Here is a 13,279-nt window from a genome sequence, read left to right as displayed (position 1 = left end):
TATATATTTAACAATTATTAATTAATATATATATATAATGTTATGAGAAAATAAATAAAAGTAACTAAATAATATATGTTATTTTATACATAAAATCATAATAGAAAAAATTATATAAATAATTATAATTATATAAAAAATAATTGATAAATAGTAAATGAGCCGAGCTCGAACTTGAAAATCTATTCACGAGCCGACCTCGAGCTTTGAAAATAGAGCTTGAAACGAGCTGAGCTCGAGCTCAAGCTCTGTGTAAGTTAAGCAAGCCGAGCCCGAGCCTAGTCGAGCTCGGGATCGGCTCGTTTGCACCTCTAGATAAGTCCAAGAAGTGTTGTGTGAGACTTATTGGAACTGGAAGTGAATGCTTAGCTCGAAATTGTACATGGATCGCTCAAAATGGGCAAATGAGCCAAGACAAGCTGGATTGGTTTGTAAACGGTACGTGCCCAAGCCTATATACACTCGCTCGTTTAACGTCTTAGTTAATTAAAACCATTTCTTTCTTTTTGGGAAATTCTTTTGTATCATGTAAGTTTCATGTACTTTTTCAAAGATTTATTGTATGAATATTAATCCCTTGTATTTCAATTCCCTAAAAAAATATTTCACAAATCAAAATGCGTTCGGTTCATAGAATTCAAAGGACTTAGATGCAGTTGGAATTTAAATCCCTTCTCTTGATGTATTTGGTTTGTAGAACCTCGTTGGTATTGGATTTCAATTCCATTTTCAATGTGTTCGGTTGGCAAATAAATTGGAATTTGAATTTTATTCTATCAAATTCCTTCACTTAAGAGATTTCACAAATCATTCCAGCATGTGGCGGATCTACTTAAGGCTTCGGGTGGTCCTCAACTTTATCACCGAAGTGCAAAATTTGTGCAAATTTATCTTCTTCTGCAATTTATATATTGGATACCCTTAAGCAAATATTATAATACACGCAAGTCTAAAAAAATTGTTATTTGACACTGTTGGGGAGCTTTACACATTTTGTTTGATTTTTTTATCTTCTAATGGATAAATTTTTTAGCACCTCAAATGATTTTTTAGCAAAGCGTTTAATTGTTAGCTTTTTAAAAAGAATTTAATTGCACATTGTTTATTTTTTATGAACATTTTAACGTAAATAGTATTGAAAACCAAGTATGTTTTAAAACTCTATTTTAGTTCTCATCTTTGTATTTGTAATTTTGATGCATCCTTTCTACACACTTCGACTACCCAACAACAATGAATACAGTTGAAACATATATAAGTAACGTATTCTAGTCCCTAGTCAAATTGTATAAAAAATACTCAAAATAACAAAATTTTGATTCCATACGATATGTATATGTGTGTGATTAATATTTATAAACACTCAAAATGAAAGGACGTGAAGCGTAATAATCTTATTTAATTAATCACCGGCTTGACAAAACCCAGAACCCTAGTTCTAGTTGTTAACGCCCTGCCAACTTGGTTAATTAGGCTGAAGGGTGTGGAGCGCGAGAAAGGGCGCGTGAGGCCATCCGCTCGCGCCCCGGGGCGCGAGCGCCACACCACCGAGGCGCTAGAGGGGCGCGAGAGGGGCGCGAGCGCGGATTTCCAGGCGGGCGCAAGGGTGATCGCGGGAGAAGAGAGAGGAAAGTCCCTAGTCAAATTGTATAAAAAATACTCAAAATAACAAAATTTTGATTCCATACGATATGTATATGTGTGTGATTAATATTTATAAACACTCAAAATGAAAGGACGTGAAGCGTAATAATCTTATTTAATTAATCACCGGCTTGACAAAACCCAGAACCCTAGTTCTAGTTGTTAACGCCCTGCCAACTTGGTTAATTAGGCTGAGGGGTGTGGAGCGCGAGAAAGGGCGCGTGAGGCCATCCGCTCGCGCCCCGGGGCGCGAGCGCCACACCACCGAGGCGCTAGAGGGGCGCGAGAGGGGCGCGAGCGCGGATTTCCAGGCGGGCGCAAGGGTGATCGCGGGAGAAGAGAGAGGAAAAGCTGGTGGGCCCACCCAAAAGAGCAGTTGAGCTCGGGTTTTTTTTTTAAAAAAACCTTTACAAAATCCTATATAATACCCCTAAATCAACCCATTTTAACCATATCAAGCACAACTTCAATCTCCAAACTCATATATAATATCCCAAACTCCTTTATAAAACCCAAAATTTTTTTCCTATATATAACCCATTTCATATAAATCAAAACTACCAAGAGCCGTGAGATACACGGGGGCAAAGCTATATGCCAAAACTACCAAGGTGACATTCCGCCACAACCGTCCACAATCAGTGATCAACAAAAACTTCATAACATAGCAAATATCAAGAGCCGTGAGATACACGGGGATCTTCGACATGAGTTGGTTGAACATTTGTGGGCGAGGCGACCAGATGATCTTGTATTAGATTAGTTTTATTATTAAATATTATTGTTTATTTAATTTTTAGTATGTTTTTTTTTATTATGAATTTTAAAAAAAATGTGTGTTTTTTAAATAATTTCTTGTTTTTTTAATAATACGTTTTTTTAATACATTTATAAAAAAATAAAAAAATAAACCGCTCGCGCCCCTCCACACCAGGGCCAGGGGCGCGAGCACCACAACCAACACCCATCTTATCAAGTTTCTCTCTCTGCCACACGTAACAATATTATTGGCTGGAGCCCCCACTCGCGCCCCCTCTCGCGCCCCCCACACCCCTCAGCCTTAGTTAACAATTGCCATCTAAAACCACCGGCTAACCCCACCGCCTAACCCGCCGGCGATAACACCTACTGTTGTTTCCTGAAACAAAGCGTCAATCTTTATAACAATTTCGATTTCAACCGGTTCTAGTTTTCAGTTTGGTAAGTCTAAGATTCATTTTTATGGGTTAATTGATTCAGTAAAATGGTTGTTGATATCGTATGAGGATAGTGTGAAATGGGTTTTCAGTTTCTGTAAGGTTTAGGGTTTATAGGTTTTTTTAGGATTTTTGGTGACGACAATCTTCTTCTGACGGGTGTGACGGTTCGGTTTTGAGCTAAAATTCAACCAAAAATCCAAGTTTGGTTTTATTATTTGTTAAAACAGATAGGTTTCGGTTTTGGCTTTTGAGCTTGAAAATTGTGTTTTGGCCCAAAATATTGAATTTAGGCCTAAATCATTTTGTTAATTAGTAACTAGTTGATTATTATTATATAATAATTTGGCTGAAATATTTGAGTTACGTATTTATTAAATTCTTATAAATTACTTGAAATAAAAAATCAAAATTTAGAAATTCGGATCAGATTTTTTTGGCTTTTATTACATGCAAAACCAAACCGGGATAAGTTCGGGTTTTTACAGTCGGTTTTTGTTTCTATCAGGTTCTTTTTTTTGTTTGGTTTTTTGGGTTTCTTGCACACTCGTATCTGTCAGTCCGATTTTGAACTTTTGTGTTTTCAGTTAAAGGTTCGTCAATCATTCTCAGGGTTGATTCGCTGAAGCATCAATGTTGCAGAATTTGAATTTTATTTCTGATCAAGTCAACCTCACTTCACTTATCAGCCATCAGTCCATCATCTCTCCTGTCAAGACTCAGTTACATGAACCATGGACCGGAGTTACCGCCTCACAAAGATTAGGTAACTCGTTGCAGTGCCATGCTGTTCTTGACAGAATCACTGAAACCAGAGTAGATCCATGGAGAAAGAATAGAAATGAAGTTAAGGAAGATGGAGAAGACTCGTATTCTGGTAGGATTTTCGTGAGAAACGATGAGCAGACTAATAACGACCTTTACAGAGTTTTTGCAGACACTGGGAGCTGCTAAAAGCAGCAAGATTGGTAGCTTTAATGTGCCGAAGAAACCAAATTCCCGACTTTGATTGGTGCATGAAGTTGATTAGAGGTTTAGTCAAGATCAATTTTACGGAACGAGCCACTGAGGTCTTGACTTGTATGGTTATGTCTGGTGGGGTCCCTGATATCATCACTTACAATATGCTAATCAGTGGTTTATGTAAAAACAGACGTATAGACGCGGCTCTTGATCTTCTAGAAGGTATGAGTGTATCCGGTTGTCCTCCAGATGATATTACTTATAATGCCATAATTCGTGTTATGTTAGAACACGGTTATCTTAACCAAGCGGTTTCATTTTGGAAGGATCAGTTAGCCAAGGGTTGCACCCCGTATGTTAGCACTAGCTCGGTTCTTGTTGAATTAGTTTGCAAATCACGTGGTGTTTTACGAGCTATGGAAATCTTGAACGATTTATCGGTTCATGGTTGTAATGCTGATTTAGTGACGTACAATTCGATTATTAACATTACTAGTAAACGAGGGAATTTTGGAGATACTATTTTGGTTATAAATGATCTTTTATCTCACGGTATGGAGCCGAATACAGTAATGTACACAACGCTTATCCACTCGTTTTTTAACCATGGTTACTTGGATAAGGTGGATGAGATTCTAGCTTTCATGAATGAAACGTCTAACGCCCCAACCATGGTTACTTACAATATTTTGATAAAGGGGTTTTGCCAATACGGGTTTCTTGATCGTGCTGTCGGTTTCTTTAACGAAATGGTGTTGAACGACTGTTCACCTGATATCATCACCTACAACACGCTTCTGCGCGCGCTTTGTGATGTGGGAATGATGGATCTGTGTTTGCAGATTGTTGAATGTTTAAAAGACAGTAATACCCCTCCAAGTTTGGTAAGTTACAACATTTTGATTGATGGGTTGGCTAAAAGAGGTTATATGGAGAAAGCAGTTGGTTTATATCAGGAAATAATAAAGGGAAAGAAGATTGTTCCTGATGATGTTACTCATAGAAGCTTGATTTGGGGATTTTGTCATGCTGATATGGTTGAAGAGGCTGTGAAGATTTTGAAATTGATGAATAAAAATGGACATAGAGCTACTCATAGTACTTATAAGTACATAATTCGTAAGTTATGTCAAAAACAGAAACCAGACGATGCGATCAAGGTTTTGAAAATGTTAACCTCGAGCCCACAGAGACCGTATGGTGCAAAGTTTTATTCTGATATGATTGGGGGTTTGGCTGCAAGTGGTATGCGAGAAGAAGCTAAGCAACTACATCAGAAACTAACCGAATGGAAGGTGGTTTAAACTTTTTTAAGGTTTCTGTCTTGTAATTTCCAGCTATACATTAACAAATAGAAGTTTTTTATGCGTATTTGTCATTTCGATATGAGAAGCTGCAAAAGGTTGTTAATTTCAGCAGGGTTAATGTCGCCGATATCTACTTGCTTTCTTCAAATTGATACACGAAAACTGGTATTTAACTTATATACATAAACAACTTTTTTATGCGTATTGTCATTTTCGATATGGGAAAATTAAAAGAATGTTAATTTCAGCAGATTAATTTTGATATCTACTTCCTTTCCTCAAATTAATACACAAAAACTGGTAAAGTTTACTGCTTTTTACCTAATTTCTGCTTGTTCTTCAACAAAACCTTCTTAAATGGTTTTTAACTCCATAAACACTTCTTAGTTAGAGTGTTCTTGAGGTTCTTGCAATGGGAAAGTCTTTTTCAACCGTTTGACAGAATCTTCCGAAATAACTCTCATTTTGAACAACAAATTACCCAAATCCAAAGCCTCGGCCCGTTTACCTGAGAACCCGAACCCTTCCACCAGCAAAATATAAGTCGTTTGGTTCGGTTTACACCCCTTTTCCACCATTTCTTCCAAAACAGTAATTGCATCATCAATTCTATGAGCTTTACACAATCCAAGAAGCACAATATTATAAGTTATAACAGTCGGCATAAACCCGTAATTCTCCATACTTTCCAACAACCCAATCGCCTCGTCTACCAACCCATCTCGACATAAACACGAAATAAGTGCGTTATACGTTATCTCATCTGGATCAATCCCTTTATTTATCATTTCTGAAACCAAATGTAAAGCCTTTTCTTTCTCTTTATTGTACTATAAAGCACTTAGCATTGTGTTATAAGTACTCACATCAGGTGGACACCCTGTTTCTCCTAATCTTTCAAATATCTGCATAGCTTCATTTGCATTTCCATTCTTACACAAAGCCGATAAAACCGTGTTGTAATTCACTATATCGGGTAGACACCCACTCAATATCATGTAATCTAAGAAACTTAACGCGACATCGAGCCGACCCTCTCTACAAAAAGCAGAAATCAAAGGATCAAAAGTGAAAGCATCAGGACTAAGCCCACTTTCCACCATGATCTTCAACATGTTTAGAGCTTCATCTACTTTCCCGTCCCGACACAACGAGCTTATCAAAATACTATAAGTAACCGCGTTCGGTTGACACTTTCTCGAAAACATTTCTTCCATTAACCTCTCCCCATCACCCCATCTCCTTTGATTCAACAATGCTCTCAACAATATATTATACGATATCACATCCGGTTTACACCCTTTCGACGGCAAACTTTGAACAAACTCAAAAGCTTCTTCCATCATACCTTCTCTACACAACCCTCTAATTATAGCATTATAAGTATACATATCAGGTTGCAGCCCTCTATCCAACATCTCATCTAAAAGCTTCCTCGCCTCATCAATCCCGCCTTCCAAAATCGTCGCCTCGATCAATATCGTATATGTGATCACCGTCGGATTACAATCATCTTCCAACAACTGATCCAACATCTTCATAGCCAACCCTAACTTCCCCCTATCACACAAACTCCCAATCAAAATATTATAAGTAACAATATCCGGCGAAAACCCATTATTCTTCATCCAATCCAACACTCGATTAGCCGAGTCAATCTGATTCAACTTACAAAACCCACTGATCACTGCATTGTAAGCAAACACATCTGGTTCACCGTACGCTTCGAGTATTTGAAGAACCTTAAGCGCGTTTTCGACCCGCCGCGTGTTGAAGAAACCCTTAATCAGCTTTGTGCATAGGATGACATCAGGCTTGTAGCCTCTGCTAACCATGAATTCAAGAAAATGAAGTGATTCTTCATAATTGCCTGCTTTGCAGGATCTGTTAAGCAGTTTCATGAAATGGGTTTCTTTGTAATTGCGGGTTTGTAACTGGGGAGACTTGAAATTGGTGGAAAGTTTGAAGCTTGATGAGGTTTTGAAATTAGGGTTTGTGTTAGGGTTTGTGCAGGTGATGAGGGAGTAATGGTGATGGGGGGTTGAAGTGGCTTTTGGGTGGGAGTTGAAGGGGAAGAAGGTTGGTGTGAATTCTGTGGAAAGCATTGTTTGATTTTGGGTTTGAGGTTTGAATTCATGGTGTTCTCATCATTGTTGCAGAGTGTGTGTGTGTGCTGTGGTTGTGTGTGGAAGGATATGATGATTTTGGATTTTGGTATAAAGTTTTCTAGTTTGTGGATAAGATGTGATCCATGTGTAATGGAATAATATGCGGGTCGGGTCAACCCGCACTTTGGCTCCATTTTTGCTCACTTTAAATTTGCCATGTGTCCATGTCCCTTGTTAAAAAAAGAGAGAACTTTCCTTTTCGTCTATGTGGTTTAGAGTGGCACAAACTGGGTATTCTTAAGAGTTGGAACCGGTTTTGGGTATAGTCAAGAAAAGTCAAAATCGGTTTCGGGTATAGTCGGGTATTTGACTGGGTTTTGACCAGTTCCATCGGGTTTTTTTCGGGTAGGGTGGGGTTGGGCTTTGACCGGGTATTGGTTGAACCGGTTCCACCGGGTTCGGGTCGGTTGCAGTTCCGGGTACAGTTTCAGGGGGAACCCAAAGCCCGGTCCATACCCGCGGGGTAAGGTATGGTCAGGTCCGGTTCCGAGTAGGAACCGCCGGGTCAGGTCGGGAACCGGTTTTTTTGTGCATCTCTAATGTGGTTTGTTCAAATTTACTATTTCGGTTCAAAAGTTTAAAACTTGCTATTTCTATATCTAGATTTTTTGCAATTATCGTCCATGTTTTTTAAAATCTATTATTTTAGTCCAAAATATGTTAGTGAGGACGAAAATTGCAAGGTAAATGAAACTGTAGGTGCGGAAGTGAAGTAACATATTTTAAACTTTTCGGAAATAGCAAATTTAAACAAATTGCGGGAATGAAAAGTTCAATTTTAATTTATAGAGGGCAATTAATCTGTATAAGTTCGGAATGTCTTTTATGTTGACATATTTTTTACTCATGTGCTAAGGTTTTTATATCATTTTAAAATTGATTTAAATAAATGATCAGAAGCTATTGTGGTTTGTTTAAAAACTCACATCACAAGTAGATAAGCTATTAAGCTCTAAAAAAGCGGGTCAAATGGGTTGAATGGCTAAAAAGAAACACGTCAAATGGGTCGAACGGGTCAAATGGGTCTAATAATAACTTAACGGGTCAAACAAATTTACCTTACATTTAGTCCAAGGTAAATAATAAACAAATTCACATCACAGTTAACAAAAATAAAAGTACAAAAACAAATTTACAGCCTTTAACTTTTCATCCTCACAAGATCCCAAAGAAAAGCCTTATCAGGGCATACCTTCTTCAAAACGTCTTCAATTTCTTCTCCCAACTTTTCTTGAATCTCCGCACTTCTAAGTTCATCCATTTGCTAATAAACAAACAAACGTATAACTTTACAAATGACAACTTTTAAGCCCTTTACTTATAAATGGGTGATCAATACGAATAGGTCAGCCAACCCAAACCGACTTGATTTGACCTGTTTCAACACGACCCATTTTGACTTTTTTTACCCATAATGAAATTAAAGAAAGTTGATGTTACCTTAATCAACCACACTACATAAGTAGCTGCGAACATTGCTTGTGTTTCGTAATCCCAAAAACATTATCCAGAATAACTGTACACAAGCGAAAGAGTAGTAATTCGTTATCCAAAAATGAATCAACATGGGTCCCACCCATGTGAGCTGCAAAATGTTTAATCCAGAAAAGCGAGAGGAAACGACGATAAAGCCACAGTGCCTGAAACACAAGCATATACCACATTTATAATTAAGTCAAATTAGTCAAACTTTGATAAAAAAAATAACAAAAGAATGAAAAACAGATATGCGTACCTCTCTTCCTATGTAACACTTGATTAATGTTTCACTCCAGATTAGCTCTTCCTGTCATTGTACAAATTGTTAATGACATAGATGCACTAGATTCATGGAAATATGAACATGACAGCCTTAAACCTTCCAAAGTTGATGTACTTCTGTATTATGTGACGGGCTTTCTTCTAATTCTTGTTTATACCATGAATCTTCTAATGTCCTGCTCATCAACCGCTGCCCAATCAGTTAAATTTTCAGTCACTCAAAACAAAATTAAATCTAAAATAAATACATCAATAGTCATTGATAGTTGAAACTTAAACTTACCGTTCGATAGTGAAAGCAAGAGTTATCAGCAACATGTAATCCAGCCCAATCTCGATTATTAATTAACTCATCAATTATCTGAAAAAGAACCAAGAAAAACCTATTAACACTCACAAAATCATTATAAACAGAAAACATAAAAAAAAAAAAAAAAGAGAGAGACAGAGATATTAATAGACCAAGAAGTGTAAAGTTCACACCTGACTTTTGGTCATGTAAGATACTAACCAGCAACGATGATTCCATGCACGGTAATTCATCTTCGACTTCTGCAAATTAAAGTCAACATCATCAGGGAGTGATGACCATCTAGTCAACAATAGATAAGATGAGACGAAAGTCCGAAACAAGTTCAACATATAAACAACAGAATTGCCAAAATAATATTTAACCTCCGCTATTCTTTTGGCTAATTCAGAATCACTTTTCAAAACTTCTTCCAGATTTGTAAACTTGTCAGCTATCATCTTAATCACCCATCGCCTGTTAAAAATTCACAAAGTTATATAAAACCCTGAGTGCATTATACTATAACCCCCGAGCAACAACAAATATCAAAACACAATGAACCCTAATACAGACACTACATTCATAATTTCATCAAGCAACAAGTTTCACTGGATAAAGATAACTGTAAGAAAAAAAATATTATTTTGAAACAGAAAATATTTATTCCAATAGAGGAGCTACCTTCCCACCTATGGCTCCACGAGCGCTCGCTTTTTGGCGAATATGAAAGGACCAAAGTAGATAACTTTAGCTCATCAAAAAATAACATAATATTTTGCTTCTTCAAAACAACTTCCTTCCTGCAAAGTATTAGCAGTAGGCCATTAAAAACATAAAAAATTTATAAACCATCTTCATTCAAAAAGTCTTTTAAATATAAAAAAGATGAATACCTGCAATTCCACGCGGTTCCAAAATCACAACTCAACAGCAAAAGCATCCTGCTATGCTTCATCACTTCACTTTCAGCATCCAACACCACTTTCATCGCGTGCAAATCAGTCAGCATTTTATACCGATTTAGTGAAGACATAAACGCGTGCTTAGCAGCATTATACAACGGGCGAATAACGTGCGTCGAGATGCCCAACTTGTGATCTTTACACCAGAAAGCCATCTCAGCATGATTAGCTTCTGATGACTCCGACCTAATGCCATCATCTGACATGTCACTTATAGCAGCAAACTGAGACGGATGAACAAATCCCACTTCATCACTGGTTACAGATGATATTAGATCAAGTTAACCTACTAAAAGTACATATAACTTTACAGTGCATGTAATGAAGTAGGTTTATTATATTAATTAGTCTAGTTCAAAAACTGTACAATAATAATAATAATAATAATAATAATAACTAGTTATTTTGAAGGTGCAATTAGGGTTTGTTTGACTATCAGTTGCTGCATATTGAGTAAGAGTTTGACTAATCACTCAACAAATTGGTGGAATTTGCCCTAAATTGGGGTAAAATGAGTCCTAATTGAGATGTATGAGGACTTACATTAAAGGATCGGAATCGAGAATAGACTCTAACTGATGATGGAGTAGACTACACGACGGATCTGCGTCTGCTGAGCTCATCTTTTCGAGTTCTCACGAGCAGAGCCACGAGGGTTTTTATAAGCTGTCCGTTAAATTATATTGTTAGATCATGCCGTTCGGTTAAATTATATTCATCGGTCCGATTTTGATGGTTTTACGGTTTAGAAGCAAGCCGTGAACACTCCTATCTTAATAGCGTTGTTCATGAGCTGAACCGAACCGAGCGAAGGCTTGCTCGTTTACAACCGAAACGACTAAAATTCGAACCGAGCAAAAATCGGAACGAGCCAAAATCGAATCGAACATTTTTCGATCGAACATCGAGCAATTTTCAAGCGTTGTTTATTTCTTTTTCACATTAAAATTTTCAATAAGAAACAAGTTTGAAGGTTGTAAATAATATATTTTGTATATATTAGTAGTTTTTAGACAAACGTTTAATTGGTTGTAAATTTTTATGAGAAATAAATATGAACTAAAATATAATGAACATGTAAACGAACTTCATGTATTTTGAACACTTAAAGCGAAAGATAAAACTATAAAACTAACGGAATTGAGAAAATTTAAAGGATTTAAAAAATTGTATACCTATATTTATGTGTATTGTCTATTTATTTATATTTTTGTTCATATATAATTACATATAAATAAATTAAAAATATTCGAGACGAATCGAAACGAGCTGACCTTTGCTAGTTGCTTGGCTCGTTTACAAACCGAACTAAGCAAAGCGGCTTGTTTAAAATGAGCGAAAAAACAAACGAGCATTTTTTGAACAATTTCTAAGCAAGTTCAAACAGTTTGGACGGCCTACCTAGCTATAAGTGTGGGTGTGCTTTTTCAACACTTCGCTTCTACCATTGCTTCTATTAGGTATTTTTTTTAATTGATCTTGTTAATGGGGTATTAAAAACATATAATAGATTAATTAATATCTAATAAACAGTAACATCCGACTACTAATATTAACTAATATTGTGTTTTTTTTTATTAATTATAACTTGTTAATTTGTTTTTGTTGTCTAGATAAAATCAAATACAAGATCAGGGATCAAATAAGATTAGTGAGACAAGAAAGTGATTGCCACTAGTGCGAGATGTGATATGGCGAGCGTTACCACACTAATGATATAACGTGACGGTTATCCCTATAGATTTAGTGAGAGACACTAGGTTATTAACCCATAAACGTCATGAAGAGGTATGTACCCGCCTCAACACCAATCAAGGCGGGTCAACCCACAAGATAAAGACATTATCAAGGCACAAAGCCAAAACCTAGGCGCATGGCGCATACAAAACATGCTCAGGCATCATATGCTCGCGCATCACATATGCGCGCGGCGCATCAACGCGCGGCGCATATCACATGCTCTTGCACATCACATATGCTCGCGCGTCGCATATGCGCGCGGCGCACAATCGCGCGGCGCATATCACACGCTCGTGCATATCACACCTGCGCATGAAATATCTGCGCGTGAGAATAAAAAGAAGACTTCGCGCATCCTCAGGATGGGCGCATATCACACGTGCACATAATCAACCTCGTCCTTATTCAAGTCAGGATTAGGGCGACCTTGATTGTGCACGTCAGACAATCTTCTAGAAGGCATCTTTTTAAGGAGTAAGAATATGCTGATATTGACAGCTGCCAAATGAAAGGTCGACAACTCAGCATGACACATGTGCTACCACATAATTACAACCAACGAGAAAGCGCCAGGTGTCCCAGAGGACACATGGCGCAGTGCGGTTGGAGGAGGCCAACGAGGCTGAGCCCAACCAGTGGAAACCCTAGCACTATAAATACAGCATCAACTCCACTTTGATGGGGGATTGATTCACACTCAATCATTGACAGTTACAAGCAGTGATATCACATTCAATCACATTGAATTATATTCACTCACAGTCAGTTACAGAGAAAACACACAGTCACACAAATCAAGAGTATTCAGCGATCAGCAATACTCTTGAGATTCACTTACATACAACATTATTATCTTCTCAAAAAGATACTGATTCTCACGCCGGAGGGTTACCCCAAAGAGGACCCCTCTGTCCCTTTCTGAGGGGTAAGTAACGGCGCTGTTCATTTTGTAGGTGGAAGAACTCGGATCCAGAAGAACCATCGGTGAAATAGTTTAATCACACCCGAGGAAAGTAGATCTGCTACCAGTGAGTAGATCCACGTTTCTTCATTGGCGCCATCCACTGTTACAAACGGCAATCAGATCTCATCCAGATCTAAAAAATTCAATCACCATGGTTTCTGGAGTTCGTAACGTTGATCAAGCTCTGGAGGATATTGAACGTGAGGGTGTTAACGACGGACAGCAGGTTCTGAGGGTTCCGCGTGATTCTACGCGTACCACCAGCAACCGTCCCTTCGTCAC

General features: G+C 37.6%; 3 pseudogenes across 1 annotated transcript; 1 reads left to right on the top strand and 2 right to left on the bottom strand.

The window, feature by feature from the left end:
• Positions 1–3,447: 3,447 nt before the first annotated feature.
• Positions 3,448–5,107, top strand: LOC143584750 (uncharacterized; annotated as a pseudogene).
• Positions 5,108–5,335: 228 nt separating this feature from the next.
• Positions 5,336–7,270, bottom strand: LOC143584749 (uncharacterized; annotated as a pseudogene).
• A 1,149-nt stretch (positions 7,271–8,419) lies between these two features.
• On the bottom strand, positions 8,420–10,924 carry LOC143584740 (uncharacterized; annotated as a pseudogene). The gene is made up of 10 exons (XR_013144418.1): positions 10,837–10,924; positions 10,225–10,548; positions 10,021–10,131; positions 9,715–9,805; positions 9,523–9,591; positions 9,323–9,400; positions 9,137–9,229; positions 9,014–9,064; positions 8,719–8,918; positions 8,420–8,542 (listed from the first exon to the last, which is right to left on the bottom strand). The product of XR_013144418.1 is annotated as an uncharacterized LOC143584740 (transcript).
• Positions 10,925–13,279: the final 2,355 nt, after the last annotated feature.

The sequence above is a fragment of the Bidens hawaiensis genome, unplaced genomic scaffold, assembly GCF_021521415.1.
Source record: "Bidens hawaiensis isolate Kalapana, Puna unplaced genomic scaffold, B.hawaiensis_p1.1 tig00033272_1, whole genome shotgun sequence".
Lineage (NCBI taxonomy): Eukaryota > Viridiplantae > Streptophyta > Magnoliopsida > Asterales > Asteraceae > Bidens > Bidens hawaiensis.
This window is presented reverse-complemented; position numbering and strand designations above follow the sequence as displayed.